General features: G+C 35.5%; 1 protein-coding gene across 1 annotated transcript in view; it reads right to left on the reverse strand.

Moving 5' to 3' along the window:
* Positions 1-25,344, reverse strand: part of LOC144436159 (protein O-linked-mannose beta-1,2-N-acetylglucosaminyltransferase 1-like) — a 103,725-nt gene that overhangs the window by 15,616 nt on the left and 62,765 nt on the right. The window lies entirely within an intron of this gene.

Genomic DNA, 25,344 nt, shown 5'->3' on the forward strand with positions numbered 1-25,344 from the left:
TCAATCACCAATTCATCATAACCACAACTTTCATACCCATTCAATATTCTCAACTACACCCCACCCCCTCTTCCATCTCCCCTCCACTCCATCCCCACAAAACCCAATCGATTGAAGTATCACAGTATCAATGGTATATCACTAGTTACTATCAGCCAGATTTTTCTTTTACAGGCAACATCACACATCATGCATACATTTTTTTCATTTCATTACCAAGTTTATTTGACATGAGTATTTTCAATCCTCGTGTTAAATATCACCATATCTTTTATATGACATGACCTGAGAGTACGGCTTAGGACAGAGAGGATTCTGGGTACAAGCTGATTTTAGAACTGTTGTTGTGAGGATCACAATGATGTCTAATCTGATTGCATGATGACTTCATCATCTGCCTATTATTATTATTATTATTATTATTATTATTTAATTTCTTAAAAAACGCACTACACTACGTCTCAGTGCTCTTTACATAACGAAAAAGAAGATTGCATATAAAAGGTACCGATTAAAAAAAACAACAAAAAAATGCCATACAATAAAGTACTACAATGCGTCATGCAAAAAAAAATATGGGAAAAAAAATTAAAATGCCATATGCAAAGCGGAGAGAGAAAAATTAAAATCTTACACTCCATAATGCCTATGCAGCACAACCTTTAAAATTGATTGAAAATTGTAACTTAATGTAAACGTTTTTGGTAAGGCCAAAAAGAAACCCAAATTCTTTCTGGTCAGGACAGTTTGTCTAAAATGGTATGACAACGCAATTTTTGTTTTTATTCTCAACAAATCTGTCACTCGGTCTACTATTTATGGCAGTTACTGTTCTTTTTATTGAGTACTTTAGAGCAAGTGTGTATGTGGGGCAGATGTCCTTTGCTTGTTCATGATTGGCTCTGCAGTTGTCTTCGCTGAAGTAGGAAGGGTTATTTTTGTGTTTCCCCACAGATGTGCAGACTGTGTGGGCTGGACAAACACACAAAAAAGAGACTGCTGTAAGGGTATTTAAGTGAAGCGCACTGACCAGAAACAATTTTTTTTTTGACCTAACCAAAATATTGTCATTATTGGACAGTTTGATATAATATTCAAATTCCTGTAGTGCACTACATAGACATTTGATATGTTATACATAGCACATTGAATAATGTACAAATATTTCTAAATCAAAAAGTTCAATAACCAACCAAAAACCTGTACAGACTGTGCCCCTTTAAAAACTAAAAAAAAAACAGAAAGAATCTACGGATATTATCAAATTGACCTAACCATAGACCCTACACCAACACTGTCTATGACCTAACTGAGGCCTAATCAGAATTCACATTTCAATCAGCAACACACAAAAACAAAACAGTACTGAAGATATCATACATTATGTATCTTAAAGTGCACATAGAACAAGTATCACCAAAATGTCAGAAAAGGAAGTATTTTTACTTGACAGAATTACATAAATTGCGACACACTGCAATACTTGCACGCAAACACAAATATTATCAGATATATAATTCATATGAATTACACCCTGGCAAAATGCAATATGAATATGATTAGATTTTATCAGTATGCATCATAATTTGATAAGGTAGTTGTGAATTGAATTACAACAAGGGTATGTCCTGTAGTGCCACCAGGATTCATACTGGATATGTCTGCATGTGGATTTGGAATTTTAACAGATATTGATATCTCTAGCAGGTCACATATTTTACATCTAACCCATGTAGCGTCAAAATGGATTGCAGAATATACATGGTGTTTAATAGCAACAACTTATCTCATCATATCCTCAGGGTTAAATTTTTGAAACCTTTAGGGAGGGATGGCATGGATCATGGATGGTTGGATGAAGCTTGCTTGGGTACTGTATAGTGCTAGAAGTGAAAGTTAGCTTTGCTAGGACATCCATGCACATTGTTTGCCTTAAAAATTGGTCAATGTGTATTTTGGTACATGTACATGTAAGTGTGTGTGTGTGTGTGTGTGTGTGTGTTCGTGTGCATGTGTGTGTGCATGCGTGTGTGTACATGCGTGTGTGTGTGTGTGTCCCATACATGTGTGTGTCTTCAAATGTGTGTATGTTTATGTGTGTATATACCTCCATACATTTATATTTGTACATGGATGTGTGAAATGTGCGAATGTCAGCATGTTAGAAAGGAAGAGTGGCTCTATAGATAGATGACATACGTTTTAAGACTGGTGATCGAAACAAGCTACCTCAGAACTATTTCTACAATGTGTGCAACTAATTGATATCTAATAATCAACTCACTTCCAAATCACAACCCAGTACGGTCTTCATGTAAAATATCATGGTTTGCAATGAACAATTTGACAGAAGTATTAGCCATATATACACACGTAGTATATATACACTGTGCTGGAATTGTTTACAGTATGATGTATAAATCCATCCAGGTGCAAGCATATACTATTGATTACAGTGAACGACTGGTGTACAGTGGACCACGTATTTAATAATAGACCATATGTTTACGTTATTTCAATCAATTCTCTGATTACAAACAATCTATTCAAGGTACGTATGACGTCTGTTTTGTATTATAATAATCAAAATAACGCTAACATTCCGATTCCACTCAAACTTGGTATGTTTGTCTCGCAGTCTGTATGTGCATATGTGACAGCAAAGCATGTTTACGCATAGGATCTATGGTTTATGTGCACATTAATAATATCTAGTGTAATATCTGAATTTCAGTAGGTGTGTGTGTTTGACTGTGTGTGTGTTTGTGTTTGACTGTGTGTGTGTTTAACTGTGTGTGTGTGTGTGTGAACTTGTACATGTATGTGTCCATAAGAACAAATATGTGTATATACCTAAGGTAGTTGGATGGATAGACGGAAGGATTGTTAGATGTAGGTCGGTAAGTGGATGGATGGATGGATGGATGTGTGGATGGATGGATGGACGGATGTACATGTAGGTGGATGGATGAATGGGTGGATTGATAGCTGGCAGAATGGGTGGATTGATGGATAGATGGCCAGACAGATGGATGGATGGATAAATGGATGGGTGGATGGATAGACAGATGGATGGGTGGATGGATGGATGGTCAGATGATAGATAGATAAATAAATGGAAGAATTGCTGGAAGGGTGGAATGATGGTTTAAGTGATCTATAAAATGACTGTCTAGATACCCTGTTGTATGTAGAAGTCACATGCTAGTTTTATGCCATCTAGATGTTAGAAAATAAATGATTGTTCAAAATCATTTCACTATTTTCAGTCTCACTGCATTACAATGCACGCAGTTTGCCTACATTTTGTTCAAATGCAAGAGCTGTTGAAAGTCTGCCACAAACCCATCATTAAAACATCATCTTGGATAATAACTCCTTACATTACATCACTTTGTAACTATGGAAACCAGTAATCTTAAGAGAATTTTACTTTGAAAACTGCATGTAAATCCGATAATTTGGTTTTATAGGATTTAAAGTTGATGGTTCTCCCAGGGATCACATACTAGAGATCCTCATTTGCCTGTTTGTCACAACATAAAATGCACATTGGTTTTAACATGTCAGGGGAAGGATTATTCGTGACGGAAGATCCAGAAGGCCGACATGAATCGATCCTGAGAATGATAATGTATAATGAAGATGATAACTCACAATTACACAGTGAGAGAGTAATAAAGGTCTTTGTAGTAGCTGTAGTTTTTTTTATTATTTCCTGTTAACTTTAGCCTGTTTACAAATAAACCAAAGCTTTTCTGAAAAAGTTTAAATCTTAATTAGCTGAATAACATGTACTTCTCTACTAGGCATTGATGGTATTGTTGTATACACTGCAGTGGTTTGATGTCAGTGTGTGAACAGTACAAATCAAATGATTTGGGGGGGGGGGGGGTGCAATCATCGTTGAAAAAACTGAAAATTTGTTGCAAACTAATCAGAGAAATAGTGATCATAGAATGATAGTTGATGAATAAGAGATAGCCATGTATAGGGGGAATATACATGGCCATCTCTTCTTCATCAACACAGCTCTACTGCTTTATTTACCTCTATTTTCATCACTTAGCGCCATTTGTTTTTGATTTTGTTGTTCCGGGTGATCACCACATGTGGAAAGGAGGCAATCACCCGGAACAACAAAATAAAAAACTAACAGCACTATTATAGAGATGGAAATACATGTCAAGGTAAAAAAAAGTATTAGAGCAATAAAGCCACTTTCACAACATCACATTTTGATCAGATTGAGTCAAGATAATCCAGTCTCTGGGCTATAATGTGACTGACTCACGGAGCAATGATCATCTTATGGTTCAACGTTTATGTATTGATGTAATGTAGGTACATCAAATATGAAGAAAGGAGAGTATTTTGAATGCAATATAGCAAGAAATTCCACCTGTCTATGCACAGGTGAAGAGAATATCTGAAAATGATGTATCTAAAAGTGCCTGATAGCCAGGTTTCTTGGCTGGAACGTTGTTGGCTCACAGTAGTGTGATGATTGATTCGATGTGGTGTGGGTATGTTAAATATGACAAAGGGAATTTGAAAGCAATATGCCGTGAAATTCCACCTGTCTATTTTGACATATATTTCTGAAAATTACCTCTCCGAGACTAAAAGCGCGACAGGCAGACAGGTGGGAACTTACAACCCTAAGTAGGAGATAGGCATCTTTTAATACTCAATTTGACTTTTAAACTATGTTGGTACGCTAGACACAAAACATTTTAATTGCTATGGGCCATGTTATGTCTAACATACAGTTTACAGGTTAATGTAGGTGACTTTTACAAATCTTTCTATCTTAATACTAGATAAGTGTGTGGATGCACTCAAACAAACACGGTGGACAGATTCCTATCAGTTAAATAAGGGTGATGCTATTTCTTTTTCAGTTTCTCATTACTTTTTTACTCCTTTACTTTTTCTTATGTTTCTCATTACTTTTTAATGGGTAAAACAAATATAGAATTAAAAAAAAATTAAAAATAATCATTTCGTTTTCCTCCTCTCTATCTTGGATCCCCGGAAACAAGCCCTTTCCTAGCTTCTGTATTCTCAGACCCTCTACTTAAATAACTTAAAAAAGAATGCTCCAGATATTTGTGAACAAGTGTCATCATTGCCGCCATGACTGTAGCTAATGTCCATAGTCCAGACACTGGCTTATTCTTGCCAGAGAGGGTGCTGTTCCATAAAAATTTTAAGGGCAGGTGAAAATTAAAAATATTTTTTTTTTACTTTGACGTTGAAGCTCAAAATTTAGGTCAATGAAAAACAGAAAAACATAGGGTCACCGTAATTCGACATAAATGTAGCAGCAGTGGCTCTGATAGTGAGAAACAGTCTGTTGTTGTTCTGTTGGTAACCTCCTTAACATCTATAATCATGTAGCGTCTAAGTATTTTGTACATAACATTAAGTTTTACACTCGTACCAAACCTGGATGGACTTCTGTAGAATTGTGTGATTGTGATTATATGTGTACATGTCTGCATATATAGAAAAAGCTGGGAGCAATTTCCAGCAAACCAATCTCTTGTCATGTCACACTCAATGAGGTCCTGGGATGAAATTCCACATTCAAACAAATCTACCCACATTGTCATTAACATCATGCCTTTGTAATCAATCACAGCATTCTGCCCAATGATAAGTTAGTGTTTATTGGGACAGTTGATGTCAAAATATGGTATAATTGTCACATCAGGACTATACTTATATATCATTCTAACATCATTCTAACATTTGGGGGTTCACTCATTTGCATGATCAACCTTTAGTACAGTACATGATTTCACATTGAGCTAGACAGGGTGAAGAGAAACCTTTAAACCCACAGACAGCCTCTAGATTTGTATATGTACAGCCTGGTACAGGTACATGTAAATATACATGCAGAGGGAATCAAGCTAATGCATAGTCTAGTTCCTATACAGTATCGTTACGATTTATACAAATGTACCTTCACTCACAGAAAAAAAACCCCATAAACACATGTAAAACCTCAGTTGGCATCCCGACTAGCCAATGCATTGATGGTGAACAATATTTTATACCCAAGTGACATGTATGCATGAAGTATTTCTACTCCATTTGTATGATATTTATAGCATGATATTTACCTTGTTATAATGAATCTTGGGTAAGTATTAGTTTTATTACATGCAACTAACAAACTCACATGATTAAAGCATTCATTTGATGTATTTAGACTATTTGCCATTAACAGTAACAGCTTTTTAATATATTAGGAAAACTTTGATGTACATCAGCTGAATCAATACTATATATATGTACTGCTACACGATCTGAGAGTGAATTATTTCTCTGCCACTGGGATATACATGTAGGATAGAATTTGATAAATGTGTGTTCTCATTATTTTAACACTCCAGGCTACTGAATGAGTTATAATTTGTGTGTGCTGCATGACAAGCTGTTTATATCAAGTGACCCTACTGGCTTAAAAACACTCTGTAGGTAGCATTGGTAGTTAATCATCCAATCAGTCATTCTTTTAGAAATGTGGTTAGGTTTTAAATGCAAGCCAACTGTCTAGAAGTGGGATATTTTGCTTGTCATCCATCCATCTATTAACAATCACACAACATGGAGATATACGAGCTGTGGAATGTTTTGTATGAAATGGTACACACAGAAATTCAGTTCAGAAATATTAGCATGTAGGAGTACATGTATAGGTTATATAGAATTGTAACAGCTGTGTTTTGGGTTGTACTGGTCACTAAACAAGAAATGAAAACTTTTGCTGATTGGCTATGACACGAGTTTTGAAAGATAGTTGTTGATTGGTCATTGAGCAAGAAATTCAAACTGGTTGCTGATTGGCTGTCATGGTGACCAAAATTTTGAAAGATAGTTGTTGATTGGTTTCCTGAATAAGAAATGAAAACTTGTTGCTGATTGGCTGTGACATGAATTTTGAAAAAGATAGTTGCTGAATGGTCATTGTAGAAGACATGACATGACATGACAAGACATGACGGAAGATGATTGGATGCTGATAGAATGTAAAATGGATGTTGAAAGCTGGGATTGGGTTTTCAATCTTCTAAAATTGATATTCACAATGGATTCACAGATTGCATTTGAATAGATCTCAATACATCATGTGTGTGTGTGTGTGTGTGTGTGTGTGTGTGTGTGTGTGTGTGTGTGAAGGTACGAACTACAACATTTTGGCCAGTAATTACACGTCCTAGTTACAAACATTAGTGCAACTCAAACTGTCAACGTGACTGCTAAAAACAGACAGACTGTGAAACTACAGCAACTTCTGCAGGAAAAAACACCTTTAAACCGACAAACTTCATAAAACTCTCAATACTTCAGAAACAACAGTACACTAGAAATGTAAGTACCAGCAAAGTAACCAATACCTAACGAACGTTTACTAATTCCTCCATACTAAATAAATAACCGGACAATATATCGGTCTTCGAATTCAAAGATTCCGTACAAGACGGCACATGTGTGCCCCCTCTTTACAACTCATAATAAAGATATAATGACCAATTCACAGCCCTAAACTATAGGCTATCATATCCTCATACTTAAGATTATTACACAGATGATTACAACATTAGGGATTTTTATTGCCATATCAGCCTGTCTATAAAGATTAATGACAACCAAATAATCAGTAGACATCTCACTTCAGATCTTTCTTTTTTTATGTCTCAAGAACTTTTGCTTTTATATCATTAATTCATGTTTTCTTCTTGTATAAACACTCTACATTGAACTTTTGGATTCATCAAAACTAACATACAGTGTCTGTGTGTGTGTGTGTGTGTGTGTGTGTGTGTGTGTGTGTGTGTGTGTGTGTGTGTGTGTGTGTGTGTGTGTGTGAAATACTAAAGTGGAAACAAAAAGACATTGGCAAGAGACAGACTGTAGTCCTGTCCCTAACTGGTTTGAAACTGAACTGAAGTCGGTTCTCTGTCCCCTAAAACTATTTTGAACCAATTTAGTTGAATCGGTTCCTGACTAACACAAAACAAAATGGAGTTATTGCTCAGGTTTCCTCTATCGTCGTAATTATCACGGCCTCTTTTACAGCACCATCTAAGAACACATTGTCATTGACATTATGCAGCATCAAGGAAGAAATACCAGCTCTGGTTTGCGAGAATGGTTTTCTCTTGGGAACAGAAACCGGTTTCAAACTAATTTAACTCCATTCAGTTTGAATTGATTCAGATGCAGGGGACAAATAGATCATGAGATATGACTCAGACTGACAGTATGATAATTTGATATGATGACTTTTCCTATTGTATTGTGGCCAAAGAGGCTATAAATGGTGAATGGTAGCCTAGCTATTGTATATATTGCGGTTGTACTTGATACGGATGCTATAAACGATTGTGGTACATACAGAAAACGTTTTACTCTGGTGTTATGGGTTGTATTTGAATTCAGACATTGAACATTCACATTTTTTATACACAAAACTTCCTTCACTTTGTAATTATTGCCTAATGTAGTCATACATAATTTGCATATATACAGCCGCTAAAGTTGATTTAATTTCAAGACTTAGAAATGCAACTCCACTCTGAAATTAAGTTATGGAATAAGAATTATACTTGAACGGCATGTAACAACACTGACAGATTGATGCTGCAATATTTAGTATGGTCACATGACTTAGTAGCCCTCAGATAAAGAAATCGAACCTCAAGGAGAAATCAATTATTTATTTCCAAAACGGAAGAAGCCCGGGTGCAGTAAATGTCAAGTATCTATTGATAAAATATCACAGTTTAAGAAATCAATCTTATTTTATCTGGTGGCATAGATAAAAAAAATTAAAAGTGGTGATGTTTTGACATTTATTAACATTACGTGAGTTTCTTATTTCCACTTTTTAGTTTTAAAATATTGTTGTATATTGAAGTTTTTACAAAATCTGTATGGTGAAATGGGGATGAGGATGAAGATGAGTGTGTGTGTGTGTGTGTGTGTGAATGAGTGAATGAGTGAATGAATGCATGTGGGTATGTATGTGGGTGTGAGTGTGCATGTTTATATGTATGTGTATGCGTGTACATGTACAAATGTATGCTCATACAGGTACAGTCATGCTGTCCAGTGTATTCAATAGCTCGATTAAGTGATTATTTCAAATACTCTTTTATGGATCCTGATTTCCATAGTTTCTGAATCATGGAATATTCAATATTTTATTATAAAATTCACACACCATTGACTTTAATACTGCTCCCCCAAGGGGATCTTTTAATTCACTTCCAGACAAGGATTGATTAAATGATGATATGAACAAGTCAAGTGGAAAGTTTCACCAAATACATGTACGAATATTGCAGACACTGAATGCATCCTTGAAGTTTTACACCCTATAAACTATAAATCTCAGTCCGACTGCAAGGAATGTAAAGTATAGGAAAATTTACACAATTTCTGTCCTATTCTGTTCACATCCATCTGCTATTTCAAAGAAGGGACACCTGTTTAAGTTCTCCATCTATGATCTGGCAGAAAGTCAGTTGTGGCCCTTCCTGTCCACTTCCATCTACTGTTTGGATCCTTCCCTGATCATTTCATTTTGTTGTTGGGACAAGGTCAGTAACCCATCCCATTCACTTTTACATATCTGTTGTTTAAAGAGAATCAGTGACCCATCCCCATTCATTTTTATCCCATGTTTAAGGAGAGTCAGTGGTCCATCCCCATCCACTTCCTTCTGCAATATGGGGGGAGGGGGGATTGACTCTTGATAATAAGTAAACTGTGATAGAAAAATCACCCTTCAGACTGATTCATTGTATTTGTCTTGACATTTATCACATGTTCAAACACATACCAGTACCAAGTGCTATTAAATATACACATGCCCTCACATTAGCAGCTCATATTTCCTCCTGATGTTACCAATGACAACTTATGTCAACACAAACAATGATCCATGTGTGTTTAAATACTGAAATCACAGTTCTAATGTTCATGCCATACTTCACGAATACTTTTATATAAGCAAGTTTCCTGCACTTTATGAAAACATTCTGAAGAACATACAAAAAAACACACCAAAGAAGCAAAAAGATGGACCAGTCACCACTGTTGAGGCAAAAACACAACATTCAAAAGCAAATGTATGACCCTCTGTGGTGGCAGTCATACAAAGTGCATTTCCATCTTGACTTCTAGCCAACTTTCCTGTTAAGACTAACAGGAATTACCATAGTGCTTTGAGGAGAGGATTTTCAGGATCACAACCTCCTTTCAGATCATTTAACAAATCCATCATTAAATCGGAAACAAGGTGGACTTTAATACTTCTGTCAAAACCATCATTATATGTGTCTTCATCTTTCTACATCAACGGAATGTATTGAAGCTTTACGAGTGCGCAATAAAGAATTATGATTGTCAAACTTATCTCTAGCATGGCGTTAATCTCAGCAATGACTTCACAGTAGAGTGATTTTTATGTCATCATTTTTAGTCTTGCAATACTTGTCAGGAACAGAAGACGTACAAGGTACATAATCCAGTTCTTACCCTTTTCATTATAATTGTGATTTGCTAGTCATCCAGAGAGATTACTGGCTCAGGCATTGAAGACTTGTCTGGAGTTTCTATATAGATGAGGAATGAAATCTTTGCTGGTAATCTCGTCCGAATTAAACTAAATTTGGGTATCAAGAGAAAAGCTACAAAGAGGATGACTCTCCACGTTCCATATACATCAAGATACATGTAGGTCATCTCGTTCTCTCTCTGGGTCAACAAAAAATAAGATGCACCACCAAATACACACAAAACATGTCAGGCTACTTAAAAGCTAGTTTTCTTGACTGTCCATCGGTATGATAACCTTACCATTGGCTAGGCTAAATGTACAAACCATGTACACATAGTGAGAAATCCAACCCTTCTCTCCACCACACCTACATGTATTCTACCCTTTACAGCTACATGATGTAGTCTAAATGTGCAAAACATGTACAAATACACAGTGAGAAATCCAGCCCTTCTCTCTCCCACCTATTTAGCTAGTCTAAATGAAAACGTGTACACATACTGTGATAGTGACAAATCCAGTCCTTCTCTCTCCCACACCTATTTAGCTAGTCTAAATGAACAAAACGTGTACACATACTTCTATAGTGAGAGATCCATCCCTTCTCTCTCCCACACCTATTCAGCTAGTTTAAATGAACAAAACATGTACACATAGTGAGAAATCCATCCCTTCTCTCTCCCACACCTATATATTATTCAATATCTGCCCTGCTTCTTTTCAATGAATTCATACCCCCAGGGGAGGATTCATTAGACTGGAACAAACCGCAAACAGTTTTCCATCATCGTATGACTGGTTTTCTATTCAGCTTCACAATTCACTCACTTGAATTCTAAATACTGTTATTTTGTGGTGAAATTACAGATAATAGAGCTGCCATTCGTCATGAGTACAGCCAGTTTTGGAATAATTACCACTCCATCACACTTTGCTTTTGCTAGAGGCATTCACCCGATAGAAAAGGTTTTTTTTAAAAACAACATTCAAGCAATTATATTTCTTTCATAATTAATTGCGAGGAACGCTTTCATTATGTCATTGAAAACGACGATATTAATTGTTAATTGAGATTTAACCAATATTGACATAGTGTATTCATTTCACTCCTAGATGGCCAACCCTGGATGGAATACCCAGATGGCTGGATTAAATAAATAAGATAAATATATACCTCCAGGTGATGCAGTTTGACAGATTTATTTGTCAAAAATTTCACACAACAAATTCATCCTACTTAGATCGAATTTCTTTTGAGATTTGAATAACCTAGAGAGAAATTGACAAGTGAAGAGGGAAGAAACTAGCCTTCTTGTAAACCATATCAGCAGCTGCATCAATAATTGTAAGGTTGGTAAAGAAAAGCTACTAGAAATTATACTCAACTTTCCATCCAATTCCACAGAGAACTGTGGTATATGTATATGTGAAAGTAAAATTATACCAAGGAAAAGGCTTACAAACGTGAGGATTTATACATGTGAGATGATGATGTGTACATTCATGTATGTGTACGGTATACTGGAGTGTGGACCACACGAAACATGTACACATCACATAATATGGGAAATTACACTAATACTACACATTTCACTTTTCACAAATTACATGTTCTTGAAGACTTACATGTACACCCCAACCCCAACGAACCCCACAGTTCCATTGTTAATGTGATCTTGTCTTGTTTTCTTCAAACTGTTTGGACAAGAGTACAATATTCATCCAAACCGTCAAATATAATCAACCTGCATAAACCTTTAACATATGAAGACAGAGAACATGTGAAGTAAACATTGACTAGAGACATACATTTGTAAGAACATTGACAATAACCTGATATTGTTCATAGTTTGCTGCACCATTAGTTTATTACTTTACACAGGACATTTCCCATCGTAATTTCACCTCCTGAAACTGATTCACTGCTCAAATGCAATGTGGTCCCCATCACTAAATGCAATTCTCAGGCTCTTTAACAACAAACAACACCATGTCAACGTCAGCTGTGATGAGAAGCTTGTCCTTTTAGCAGGTTAATTATCTTCTCTTGGAAACATTGTCTGGGTTCTATTTATTTTTCGGATTACATTTAAAACATTCACCATGGCAAATTATGGGATGTCAAATCACAAATCCAACTACATGTATACACATGTTTTGGTAAACGCTAAACAGAAAACATAGCAAATTACACAAATCATAGGTATTTCATCATGGAAAATATCAAACTCAGCTACTATATCTCAAAATACATGCATTACAAATATGCTAATTTTCCATGTGAAATACATGTAACCTTGCTCACATCAGAGGCCAGGAGAAACACTGCATGTAATAATTGTATGCAATGAGTTTGCCAGTATTGCAATGCACAACTTTTCATTCAAGAATTCTTTCTGATCAACTGTAAAACAAAAAGATTTACTTGCCTTGAACATTTTCAAAGGTTATTAAATGTAATTATTTTGGGCAAAATGGTATACTTGTATGTGGTTACAAAGAGTTGTTATGTACTAGTTTGCAAGGATTTCCAGACAATACATGTATCAAGTCTTTCAGTTATATACATCTTTATGTTCATTTGCAGTGGCCAGTATCAAAGAAGTCAGTCAGAAGTCAGCTATTTCATTTTGTATACAAACTTTGCTGAGTGAACATCGGAAATATCTCTAATTGGCAATTAGCTAGAGAATCAAAGTTGCTGAAGAATGGTGAAAACATACACGCATGAAGGATGTTATATAATGTATTTTACATGGTCTGGTGTAATTTTTGTAAACATTAGTAGCTTCTAATCGATGTTCATCCAGGCATTTCTCTATCATTCACATTACTATTTATCAGTTAGGTAAAATTGTGAAAAAGTGATGATTTGAGTCATGTTTTCACAGTAGATTCTCAAGCAGTGAGTCTACATTGTGTTTTCAGAATACATCGCTAATGGAATGATTCCATGTCGGGCTTTCTGGCTATATCCTTATACATGCAGTAAGTGAGGAGACTAATGGACAGTGTTTTCAGAGTAATCATTACACTGTCATTTTGGAAATTATACTGCCTACAGAAACGAGTCTTGTTACTCCTGGTACATTAACTATTACTTGGCTGGTCCATTTGATTGTCTGTGACTTACAAGTAATGCATAATAGCTGCTGGCAAATATTAAGTATGTACGTACATCACTGCTTAACCTTGTACACACAAATACCGTGGTAGTAGTAATCAAATCGACCAGTGGTTGACTACTACGTCAGTTAGAGTTCGATAAGCGAGATCGTTCTAACCTATATGCAGAATGAATTCAATGTCAAAATATCAAGAGAATGCAAGAATTTGTACAAGAATATAAATAGAAAAGTGTTTACAAGGACTGGGAGGGTATACTTGACGGAGCTAAATACAGGTCTACAGGAAAGCACAACATTGCAGCTAATTAATTCCTTTAGGGGAAATGGCATAGTAAAGATAATTACCTAAATCAAACACCTCTGTTTGATAGAAAGCATGGTGTTGCTAATATCACTTGCAAATATTGTAGGAATGGAAAATTATGCTTTGTCAATATAATTACAGTTGTACTTAAATGATTCAATTATCTGTGATCAGGGTATGTTTTCATAACAAACATTGTTTTTGGCAAGGTACACAAGTATTAATGGTGTCTGACATAAATCAATGCTGCTTACAACTCACTACTTGCACAGGCATGCCCTACCTATTTTTTCCAAAGCCAGCTTTAACAAATTTAACTTAATTTACAAAGAAATTTGGAGTTTGAGAAAAAAAATAGTAAAAAAATAGCCAAAATCAGAAATTTCATGATCCTCAAAATAACACAACTTCAACAAATTATCAGTAAATCTATAAAAAGTGTAAAATTGAAAGAAGTTCTTTCATTTGAGTCCTCCCAAGTCAATGATATTTACAGAGACAGACACTACATTGCAATCAGTAAATAGCAGTATGCCCTCTAAATCAATTTGAAGTGCCACTGACGCACACAATTTCTAGTGACGCACCAAAATTTGGTGTTTCCCTATCTTTTACTATGTGGTGACCCATAACAATCCCAGTTCTTCTCATTTTGACTCACACCAAAATTTAGCTATCATTAGAGGGCACACTGGTAGATAGAGTCGTTGACCTCTGACCTTGAATTTTATCTAGATGACAGAATAATGAACTAGTCAGCTAACATTTGACAGAAACTTGAGGCAATCATTATGATCATCACAGATAAGATACAACACTGTCATGAGCAGACTAACCTTGGTTAATACTGCAATATAAGAGACTGCCATGATCACATGGTGATTTTTTTTGATGAGATAATACACAAGATGTGTTCACTATACATCAGCAAATCTATCAGTATTATCGCATCATTTTGATTTTCTATCAGATCTCATGGATTGATCATCATATAAATCTCATCATCTTGATGAGGATTCTTTCTTTCAATGTACATGTATTTATGTTTGCAGTAGTCTACCCTCTTAGCCTTGATGTGCCACTGATGCACATGGAAAACTCACTTTTTATCATTTTGACCCACAGCACAAAATTTTGTATTTTATTAGAGAGCAAACTGGTAATGTGGTATGCAAGTTTGATGCAACAGAATCAGAAACTGAAAGTGAATAAAATGCTTATGCAAATTAGATTTTCATATACTTATGTTTATGTAAATTAGATTTTACATATTAATGTTTATGCAAATTAGATTGTTACATATTCATATTCAATTTCTGTGGCAATTTCATCTCTAGTTCAAATCAAATTATGATGCACTGATAGTATGTAAATTTGCTCTCTATAAGGTTAGTTTCTTGACTAGCAGCTTCCATGTATAATATTGTGGTTTATTAACAATTCTTTTGCATATAAATTTTACATCAGTTCTCTTATCCATAAGGCCATGGACTTTTCACAGCTTACAAAATGCTACAACTTTCCACACCCTTTACAACCAAGAAGGAAATCAATATTAAAATTTACTTGTGATATACTGCCCTCCTCATTCTTCGTATCAATCATGTATTAGTTCGTTCTTTTTTTCTATAACACCTCACGAGCAGTCAAGTCTAAACCAATAAAATATTGAAGTTTTTATCTTTCCTTTTCTTCCCAGGAAAAACAAATGAAAAGAACTCCATACAGGATAATCTGTGTTTAACAGGCATTGCAAAAAGTGCCATGGGCAGACCAATCTAAGTAAGCAAAGGAGAGAAAACTCTAATGGAGGGAACATTCTCATCCTGCCCAGAAGGTCACATTATCAGTGTTATGAACAATTCATTTACTTTCTCCCTGTTTTGTTCAGGTTTCACTGATTGAAAAAGTTAAATTGCCTGTACATGTACTGCTGGAAAAACAGCCTTGCAGAGGATACATCTATCACATCATATTGCTGTATGTATTCTATGTCAAATCCATGAGGAAAAGCTCTTTAACTTCATTAAACACGACACAATGAACAAGGTCATAGGTCAAGACTCGCATATACATGTACCAACAGTTTACACCATTAGGTGTTTGTTGGCAGGCTACACCTCATGCCAATCAAAATTAAACACTAAAATATTAAGACCCTACTCTTTTAAGTATGCAAGACCTACACATGTGGCTTGTTAGACTTAGTTCTTGAGGTGAGAACTGGTTAAATAACTAATTAGAAGATGTTTCTATTAATCAATTTGTTGGTTTCAGTCTCCTACTGTGTACGCATAAGGTACATACATGGATGAGACGATGTACATGTATGAATAATGTCACTGTATCTTTTAAATTTACAAAGTGAAAAGCAAGGAATTTCATTTATCACAATTTGTGGCAAATTCTGGATGCACCAATTTTCTAGACAAGTTATTTCTTTAGCTTAGACATGGAATGCTATGGTAGAATTGAAGTGGTGACTTTACCAGTCCTTGTCAAATCTTGACCTAACAAACAGCATACCAACATGAGCCAGGAATGAACTGAAGGTGAACGCAAACAAACAAAACCTAGCTTTCTCTACACTCAAAACAATGAATCTATTTAAGCCTTCAATATCAAATGGCTCTTTGCTTGGATTATACTTCCCATATGTTGGTTTTCTCACAAAATGTTGTCGCCAAGTGAATTAAAAATTGTTCAATGCTTGGCAACATACTGAGAATCATATCATAAACAGTACACTCAATCTAAATTTTATTACCCTTCCTACATTTCACATACTGGCCATGTTTTATGCATTAGGTTGGGAGATCCCTGGTGACAGCTATCACCACCAAGTATCAATGCAAACCCAGTACTGTAAATATGACCAGACATCATTCATGATGCATTTCACTTTACTTGGCGGCTTGTGTGTGCACGGTTACAGCCATAGGCGCTACTGTACATGTATTTCTCATAAACTGTAATCTCCTGCTCATTTGAGGTTAAAGTATTAAACTTAAAGGTTCAGTCATGTTTGAATTTAAAACTATACTATTTTCATGTTTTATTGGAAACTGGGATTCAAGCGTCCACCTCCATAATTGGAAACAATTTTGAGCCTAGAATCTATACATGTCCTAGCCTGTTTGTTGATATATTGCATTACTCCACATCATTTATCATAAATCCCAGACATTGCAGTCATCCATACCATCAGTAATACAAGTTAACGATGCCTAAGTCAAGAAATGCCACGGAATGACAGTAGATTCCAGACTAAACATTTCCAATGTACTACATGTAAAAAGTGTACATGCACACAGTTCTTTATGTTTAAAAATATGCGGTACCAATTACGTTCAATTTTATTCTCATACTCAATACAGTTCTCAGGAAAATATTTCTTTCAGAAAAACTGGCATACAATGCAGATGATCTTAACCATGTTAATCATGAATGTACACGCAGTGTTGTTTTCAGTCAGCGTTATTAATGATGTACCTTACATTATTCATACACAGTGTCGATGACAAATACATGTATGAGCACAGGGGGCAGCAAGCATGTGATAAATGATTTCAGTTTATTTTGTTCTGGTAGAATAAAACTGATATTTCTGTTGTTTTCTTTCTTTTCCTGATTTCTCTTTCCCTTGGCTGAATATTCACTTTGTTTATTGACTGAATAAAGATAACCTGTGTCCTTTTTTTTTTACCATAAGCTCCTTTATATCTAAACAAAAACATTTCTCACCTTATAATTACAAAGATAAACATTACATTGACATCTTTTTTTTTTCTTCTTACCTCCCATCTTAACTTCTGGGAGATTATCACATCAAATAAACACTCACTCATAAGCTACAGAAAATTTTTATTTCAGTATAAAAGAAATTAAATCATTAATCATATGCTTACTGCCCCCGGTGGTATGAGAATGTTTCAGAAAGGAAAGACAGGCAATGAAAGTATCTTACTTGCCATATAAACTTGCACAATACATGTACATGAAAATCATGATGACGTTAGACATTCACTAGTTTAATACGTCGCACAAACCAGATCATAACACTCTAATTAAGTTTCCAAGCAAAATCAAAGCTTTCTGAATGGAATTCTGATGCAGTAATTACTGTGGCTCTTTCAGTTATACTGCCATTCAATCCAAAGACGATATATTAAACACCCAAATAATCAAATCAGGAAAACGCAATGGAGATTTGGAAATCTTATTTATGATAATTCGGACATTCCCTCATGCATGAAATTAGTATGAATTCTGGAATGATCATAATGGGAATCTAGACAGATGAACCATATGAGAAAATGGAAAATGGTAATATCCTGTGCCTGAAAGGGATGGAGTTGGGGAATTTCCAGGTCAGACATAATAAAAAGAAAGGGATAAATCGCAGGCTTATTTCATGTGTCGGAAAACATGTTTGCATTTGCAATAAATCTAACTTTGTACTAATGGAACGGGTCAATTTTGTCTCCATAAAACATTGCTGATCAGGGTGGTTCAATGCTCCATCTTAATGGGAAAGGACATGCATCATGCACAAGTGTTAACAACACAATCTTAATTCTTTCGTACTTGAAACTACATTCCAAACAACCAACCAAAGCAAAGTTTAAAGCAATTTTGCTGCGGGATATTCAAACTTAAGAAAGATATAAATTTTGTACATATCAAGAATGCATTTCTCTTTTAGCCTTTCTGGAACCTCAAAGGTTATTGGCAACATAAAATCTTAACTCTGTATCTGACCAGCTTATATACGTAAACTGCATAGTATCATATTTTAAGATATTCTGGAAAACAACTACCGGGTACACAAATACATGTATATGTATTGTCAAGTCTGAAAATCACACCACAGTACTCGATTCTTAGCAGCTCAGTTTATACAAGGCTTTCTTTACTTGTTTGAAAGACCTCCCTAAAATTACACATCAAGGGAAAATACAAGTCTTAAAAACAGTGAAATATTGTGAACATATTTCTTTTGGCACCCATTAATATATGTCACAATTTGGCTCCACTTTATTTTGGCGGTGCAAACACAGTGTACCCACATCACTTTTGTAAGTCTATGTATTGATTCACACATGAATCTACCTTTATTATCAAAAGTTATTCCAAATTTAACCAGTGTCACTGCTTCTATTTTCAAGCCAATTTATTTTGCCACAGAATATATTTCAGCTGAATTAGCTGAAATAACTGTGGAGCCAAAATACAAAATATACATGTACGCTCATAATATGAAACAAAATGTTAAAGCGGCAAGGGCAATATCTGGACATTTTCTTTTGTGATATATATTTTATTCACATGTTATTCTTCATTCTGGAATATATTTACTCATTGCCTATAAGAATGATATCAGTGACACTGCAGTTATGTAAACCAAATACATGAGTTCAAGATGATACTTTCTGAGTGCATCAGAATCATATCGCTGACATTAGAGTTATAGAAAAAATGCATATGTATTAAGTTTGTCAATGCTATGTGGATATTTCATGCTCTTTTCTTGGCAAAAATCAACAGAAGTATGATATCCATTGTATTAGTCTAGATGAATTACCATGTAAAGGATTAAAAATTAAAACGATGTCTGAAGTTCCTTTAATGTACATGCATAGCCTTCATGGATGTGCATCTATCACACAGTTACGGAAGAAGCTGTGATTGATTCTGAGCAGTTAACAATTAGTATTCCAGTGACCATGCCCACTTTATTGATTAGGTACTTAATTGTGATACTCAGTCAACTATTTACTGCAGCCATTTAGTCAAGAAGTTTGATAACAAGCCAACAGCATAGTAACAGACAATCCAAGTGACTTGATGATTACAAATATGAACTCTGAGTCCACCACAAACACCAGATAATCACTCCCTCTGAGGCATCTGATTGCAATGCCAATTTAACTTTCCAAATTAACAGCAAAACGAGAAAGGGAAATATAAATTGATGAGATCACAACAGATTTATGTGTTGAATGATGGATTTTGGTTGAGGTATCTTTTGTAATATTTATGACTTAGAAATTATCAAAGTTGTCTCATGGAAGACTGAAGGCCAAAATGATAATTTGCAAATAAGGCATTTGGAAAAATATGTTGTCACAGTGAAGGCCAAAATGTTAATGTGCAAATCAGACTGTTTGTACTTAGGATGAGTTCTGCAAAATATTTCAATAGCTACAATTCATACAAAATATGTTTTTGTTCATATTGAAAGTTTCAAAACATGAAAGTTCATTTCATTTATTTTTTTTCGAGGTTATCAAATCTCTGACAAAAACTCATTTGGTATACACTAGGCCTTTGTGCACAATGTTTCTAACAAACAAAAATCTCATTTTAAATCCTGGCCACTGATTGGTGACTATCTGGTAATGTGACTGACATGTGACATAACTTTGAATGACAGCAGTTCTCTTCCAAATTTCAACACTCATTGTTCAAATACCTTAATGATACGCCATGCTTTGGTGGATATCCAGTTTACCTAGGGAGAGCAAGGGTGACTTTAGAATGATTGAACATGTTACGGTTAGCTGGCCTCAAAATTGGGACTGATAAGACCAGCTTCATTCCTGTTTCAGCACACACAGAATGCTCAAAGGTCAGAGGTGACATAGAACATGGTTTATATTATGTCTGTCCATGTGCAATATGAGCTCTAGGTTCATTCAAGGCTGACCACAAAGGAAGCATGTCTCCACTCATGCAAACCTTGAATCTAAATTGGGTTCAGTCACTTCCCATAGCTAGGTCTTAATTCTAATCCTGCAGTCTACACCCTAGCACATGTTTGGAGCTTTCACTAGCCATGACAAGTCTCTTGGCTAGGTTTTTGTTGCCATAGCCTTCTTCAGATGCTACACACATCTGTAAGATACATGCAGTCGGTTATGGCACTTTTATAAAGTAGCAAAGTCACGTCACTACCCTCATAAATAATCTTGATACAACAACAGATGGAAGACAACTCAGTTTTGCCTTAGTCCATAAATCTCTTGAGGCCAGAGCTGGTTTGATGTCAATATTTTGAACTAAATTCTTATTTGTAAGTGACTTTGAAGGGGGGAAGAGGAGGGGGAGGGGGGCACATCTCAACTAGAAGCATAACTGTTAAGCTTATGAAGTGAGGTGAACAACTTCATTTACAAGTGTTCATCCTTGAAAGTGTTCATAAACTTATAATTTACATGTCGGAGGTCAGAGGTTAAATATACCAGACTATGATTTTATAGTTTCCTTGCAGATGGGGAGCAGCATTGATTTATTTACTAGAATAAGTAGGGATAACACTTTCACAACTCAGCCGCTATATAATCTACTAGCCCAAGGTGATGTCCATGTCAAAATTGTGATAGGGGAGGGTGTTTGTGAATGTCTGTATTTGTAAGAATGAATATTCATGTACTGCTGTTTCATAGTTTTGGGAATGAAAATCAAATGCAAATGTTAAATCATGTCTATTTTTGTGTATCTCTCTTAACTGAAATGTGAATATGTTTACCAGTCATAATGATGTGGATTATGTAATGAAGGTATGTTGTCATCAAAGTAAAAAAAAAAAAAATTGGAAAAGGAATCCAAACTTTTTGCTGTCTGCCAACATTTCTGGAATTTCAGTTCCTTGTTCCAAAAATGTCTTGACTCTGTGAGTAGAAATTTTCACACACCTTTATTGTTCTACTTCAACGCTATGTACAACATAGGTGACCAACTAGAGTTCTCCGTATGTATTTTACTAGGGTCTACCACCAACACTGCGGTACAAGGTATTGAAATTATAGAAATTTGAAATTCAACTCGATAAATCTTATCTGTTACTGAGGTTTCTCAAACTTGGCAAAAACAATAAAGAATAACAATCTGGGAATACTCAAAATTTCAATGATTATTTGCCCCCCCCCCCCATATCATTAATGACAGCTCCCTTATTTGTACAACTTCACAACAGACATGCTTGGTATTCACAGTGAATTCCTGACATTTGAACAAAAACTACAGTACCCCATAAACAAGGATCATCCCTTCTTTTTTTACTTTCACTACTATAACAACTTCTTACTAAATAAAATACGTTCACCTGCCCTGAGGGTCAGACATAGATATTTTCATTAACGAAAGTAATTACAATGAAAAATACAGTTGGTTAACTTGTTTTTTTTAAAAGAATGATTGATTGAATCGATTCATATTTATTCACCGTAATTATTTACTGAAAATAATCAGACGCCACACTATGTCTGTAGCTTTTCTTTTCATTTTTCTCCTAGGAATTCCAAATTTTAAATTTTCATCGTGGTTATAAAATCTATTTTATTCATGGAAGTGTTCCTTTGAAGGAACCTATTCTTCAAAGAAAAGGTAATACATGACAACCATTGAATTCATTTAAAGTATTTCTTTCATTTGCTAGAAGTCACAAGGGGCATTGGAATTTAATTCAAAAATTTCCAAAGGCACTCGACTGAAATTGGAACGGATGACGTTTTTTAGCTATTGTTCCTTTTCACTATTGTAACATTTTGAAGAATGTCATATTTCATTTGGGAATACATGACACTAATTGAGATTTGTGAGCCTCATGACATAGTATATGAATGTTGAGAATTTCTATGTGTTCTCTATGTTCTTCTACAATCACCCGAGGCATCATTTTTTTAATCTACATGTTGGAAGTGTCAGTGTGCCCTCTAATAATAGCCAAATTTTGTTGTGAGTCAAAATGAGAAAAACTGGGATTACTTGTGAGTCACCAATGACCCGCATAGTAAAGGATTGGAGAACACCAAATTTTTGTACGTCACTAGAAATTGTGTGCGTTAATGGTTTGTCAACTTGGCTTAGACAAGGGCACACTCCAACTCAGATAACACTCCTTTCATATCACATTATAAATGTCAATTGTACCTTGAAGTGACAATATAATCATCCCATGCATAGATAGGTTTAGTTACATGGGCAGGATTTCTATCAGTTTGAAAAATACATTGTATCAATCACAATCAACATACATTGTAACGAGAACTTTCTTGTCTGCAGGTAGAACTTAATTTCATAAAATCAATAATATATAATTTTATATGCAAATTAGAATGGACGGCTTTCCTAAAATGAATTTAGCAAAATGCTATTAATCTAACTCTACATCATAACAAGAACTTTCCTGTTTACAGGTGGAACTTAATTGAATATGCAAAATATAATTTTATATGCAAAGTAGAATGGGCACGTTTTCTAAATTTAGCTAACAGCTATTAATCGTAATCACTGCTACTTTACATTGCAACAAGAACTTTCCTGTTTGCAGGAAGAACTTAATTTACATGCAAAGTAGAATGGATCTAAATCATGTGCAAATAACAAAATCACTCATAATCGACACTACTATTTGCCAAGAACTTTCCTGTTTGCAGGTGACCAGTGTGTCTTCTCAGTCTAAGCCAATTTGATACACCACTGACACACAATTTCTAGTGATGTACCAAAATCTGGTGTTCCCCTATGTGGTGACGCACAAGAAATACCAGTTTTTTATCACTCTGACCTAAAACAACAAAATTTGGCTATCATTATTTAGAGAGCATACTGACTTCATTTTGCATGCAAAACAGAATGGATCTAAACTTCCAGGGTTTCTAAATTTAGCAACAAACTATAAATCGCAATCAGCGCTACTTTACAATCTAACAAGAACTGCTATAAGTTCAAGGAAAGGCTGCATCTATTTACCACCACATTGCACATCATATACTTAGTATTCCAATAACAGTTTCTCTGAATTGTAAGCCTCCAACATAACGTGATGCAATTTCATATTTTCCCCCAGGAACGACCCTGTCTTTTTCACTAACTCTTCTTCACAAGAGTGCCGCGCATATTTAATATCTCTACCTCAATCAGTACAAACATTTGTTAAATGGTGTGGAAATTTATGGAAACCATAAAAATGAAACTTCTACATGCAAGGAGACAACTGGCAGAGTACATGTAATTGAAGTTTCTACCGAAACTAATTTCTGTGAAGAGAAAATACTCACCTTTATTATACTACTATTGGGTTACCCTTTTGCTTTTAGCCTAACTTCGCAAAATAAAGTCGTGACCCCTGACCCACCTGTGGCTATCCCATGATGCCCCTTTTCCCGCCAGTACTAAATTTTGTCATATTAACAGACAAAAATACGGAAAAGTACACAAAACAGGAACTGTGGGGTGGTGGGAGGGATTCACATAAAGGTGAGTATTTTCTCTTCACAGAAATTAGTTTCGGTAGAAACTTCAATTCTGTTCATCGAAAATACTCACCTTTATTATACTACTATTGGGTTAGAATTTGTCAGCCAATTAGGAGGGGGGAGTTCCTGACATCCCAATTATACAATGTGCTGACTGACACAGACTGGACCCAGAGACTGCAATTCAGATGCATCCTGGGCCATATCTCTAAGATAGTAGCTTATAAAAGAATTAGGAGAACGCCAGGTAGCAGCTTTGATCACTTCTGCTACTGGAATTCCTGCATGTACTGCCCAAGAAGTTGAGATGGCTCTAACTTCATGGGCTGTGACCCGGGATAACCTTAAACTATCATCAGATGCTTCCTGGTGTGCCCATCTGACTGTCTGAATAATCCACTTAGAAATTATGGCTGCCGAACAATCGCTCTTGTTGTCGGAGTCATAAGGGATGAAGAGACGTGATCTCTCTCCTCTGAATGAGTTTGTACGATGCAAATACCAACGTATGGCTCGAACCGGACAAAGAAATCTCTCTTGTTTGTCAGAACCTACCAAATTAGAGAGAGGAAGAAGGGTAATGGGGGAAGAAAAAGACCCCAGTACCTGGTTCTTTGCTAAGAAAGATAGGTGAGGCCTGAGAATTACTTGTGATTCAGACCAGGTAATTCTCCCCTTGCTCACATCTAAAGCATGGATCTCACTGCGTCTTCTGCCAGACGCTAAGGCCAAGAGGAAGACTGTTTTGAGTGTCATTGCTCTCAATGAAACTGATTGCATAGGTTCAAAGGGAGCTTTCTCCAGTACCCTCAGGACTAATGCCAGATTCCACTGAGGGACCGAAATAGGTTTAGGAGGACGCTTGATATGGAAATGCCTAATCATGCTAGACAAAACTTTATCTTGACCAAAGTCTTTGCCTCCTGTACTCTTAATGGTAGATGCAATTGCTGCGCAGTATACCATTATAGTTTTTTACAGCAAATTTCTTAACATTAAAGAGATCTAACAAGAAGTCTGCAAAGTCTCTGGTAGTGATATGGATTGGATCAATCTGCCTTCGCTGAC

This window comes from Glandiceps talaboti, chromosome 6 (assembly GCF_964340395.1).
Source record: "Glandiceps talaboti chromosome 6, keGlaTala1.1, whole genome shotgun sequence".
Taxonomy (NCBI): domain Eukaryota; kingdom Metazoa; phylum Hemichordata; class Enteropneusta; family Spengelidae; genus Glandiceps; species Glandiceps talaboti.